Here is a 2,828-nt window from a genome sequence, read left to right on the forward strand (position 1 = left end):
GGGGGGGGGGGGGGGGGGGGGGGGGGGGGGGGGGAGCCTATGGGCCGCACGGAAACCGTACACCCCACCCAGCGGCCTTGCTCTGACAATGTTTAACCAGCCCAAAGTCAAAAGGCAGTAAACCGGGGCAGCGCTGCCATGCCACTGTGGACCCAACCAGCCACTCTGTTCCTCCCCGCAAGTGTCCCAGGCCGGAATCTCAAGGTGACATGAGGCCAGGTCTCTACTGGAATCCACACCCAGTCTCACCCTGAGAGCGGGAAAAGCAAAACTTCCAGCAAACAGGACGGCAGCTTACCGAGGCTCCTCCCAGTCAGGGGCTCTCCAGGAAGAGAGGAGTATGAATGTGGCAGGTGGGGTGTCTACTGGCAGGTAATGACAGAGAGTTGAACTGCTCGGCACTATGACACACCCTCCGTCTGCCCTAAACCCCGGAGGGGAGCTCTGCCCTTTCAGCTTTAACTACCTCAGACCCACTCCGAAAGGGGATGTGATCACAGCCACAGCCCCCACCCCCAAATTCACAGACGCGGCCATTTTAACAGTTTCCAGACGTGGTTCTTCCGGTGTCCTCCTCAGGCTCTCAACGAAGTGCTTGAACTGACATTTCTCGAGTTGTCACATTGAAACATCATCTATTAACGTCACCATTCTAAGAGTCTCCCCATTCCTGCCACCCTGGCTACTCCTATTTCTGTTTCATAATTGGTTATTTTTGTGACTTTAATATTGCATACACAAACACACCCCACAGCTAGCTCTACTTTAGTCATCATACCGCAATATATAAATATATCAAATCAACATGTTCTATACCTTACACAGTGTTCTACGTCAACCGTATCTCAATAAAGTAAATTTTTAAAAAGGAAAGAAACACAGCCCAGAGACGACCACTTAAAATGCTTTCATGATCTGCTTATTGTGGAATTTATCTCCATATTTCTAAATAATAAGCCAATACCACTCTCTCTTGTTTCATCTATTTAAAATATAAGCACCTGACTTCCTATTATGATAATGTGAATTTTAAGATCCTTCTTTCTCTCTGTCTCGCCCATCCTCCCAATAGTTATAGGGCTAAAGTGTTGGGTTGTTTTTTTTTTAAATTATATCCATGCTCCATATTTTCATTACAGTTGACCCTTGGAGGGTTAGGGGTATCGACCCCCCTACACAATCAAAAATCCACATGTAACTTTTGACTCCCCCAAAACTACTCATAGCCCACTATTGACCAGAAGGCTTACTGATTAATTAACACGTATTTTGTATGTTATATGTATTATACACTGTACAATAAGGTAAGCTAGAGAAAAGAAAATGTTAAGAAAATCATAAGAGAAAATACATTTATAGTACTAAACTGTATTTATAAAAAAAAAAAAAACGCATATAAGTGGGACCACACAATTCAAACCTGTGTTATTCAGAGGTCAACTGTACTACTCTTTGAAAATATTGTTCACTATTGTTTCTTTCCCAGTACAACTAATTTGTTTCTCTTGCTGCAAAATTCATTTACTTGGGTTTCTTTTTAACACATACCCAGGTCTTTCTATACAATCTAAGAGCTCTGTAATACTCTTCTATCTTCCACATATAAAGTCTGTCAAATAACCTCCCACTTCCTTTTTTCCTAGAAGCTTCCCTCCTAGAACCCTCTGCCCTTTCCTAGAGCTGTTGTCTGGAACTTCCTTCAGTATCACCCTGGGAATTTCCTTCCTCTCCCTCTTGTGTTAAAACCCCTGTTTCCTGGATTCCATCTCTTCATCTTTCTTGGCTTACTTCATTTTGGTGGAATACATACTTCAGCAGCTTCCCAAGAGGGAAAATTTTTGAGACTTTGCATGTTTCGGAGTACCTTAACTCTGTACACGCATTTGCTGATAGTTTAGCTGGGTACAGAACTATAAGTTTCAAGTAATTGTCACTTAAAATTTTGAAGGCTCTATTGTTTTTTAGCTTTCAATTTTGCTTTTGAAAAGTAAGATAACAGTACAAATCCATTATTTGTTATTCATAATTTGTTACCCCTCTCCGAAAGCCTTGAGGATGTACTTTGAATTGGGTCTTTAAATTTCATTATGCTGAGCTCTCTCCACCTCCCCTTTGAATTTGGAGATTCATATCTTTCAGTCTGGGAAACTTTCTTGTACAGGCCTACCTTGTGTTATCATGCTTTGCTTTATTGTACCTCACGGATAATGCACTTTTTACAAATTGGAGGTTTGTGGCACTGTGTGTCAAGCAAGGCTATCAGTGCCATTTTTTCAACAGCATTTGCTCACTTCCAGTTTCTGTATCACATTTTGCTAATTCTTGCAATATTTCAAACTTTTTCATTATTATCATATCCATTATGGTGATCTGTGATCAGTGATGATTACTCACTGAAAGCTCAGATGATGTTTGACATTTATTAGTGATAGAGTATTTTTAAATTCAGGTATGTACATTGTTTTTTAGACATGATGTACACTTAATAGACAACAGGACAGTGTAAACATAACTTTTATAAGCACTGGGAAACAAATTCATTCGACTTGCTTTATTGTGACATTTGCTTTATTGCAGTGAACCCACAATACCTCCAAAGTATGCCTGTATTTTTTCTTAAATTATGTCTTCCACTTCATTTTCTCTAGTCTTTCTGCAATTCCTATTATATTGATTCTCTACTTATACTTTCTCTGCTATTCTCCATCTCATTGTTTTTTAGGGTTTTTTAAAAGTAATCTCTACACCCAACATGGGGCTCAAACACATGACCCCAAGATCAAGAGTCACAAGTTCTACCAACTGGGCCAGCCAGGCACCCCCCCTCA

The sequence above is a fragment of the Ursus maritimus genome, unplaced genomic scaffold, assembly GCF_017311325.1.
Source record: "Ursus maritimus isolate PB19 unplaced genomic scaffold, ASM1731132v1 scaffold_16, whole genome shotgun sequence".
In the NCBI taxonomy this organism is placed as follows: Eukaryota; Metazoa; Chordata; class Mammalia; order Carnivora; family Ursidae; genus Ursus; species Ursus maritimus.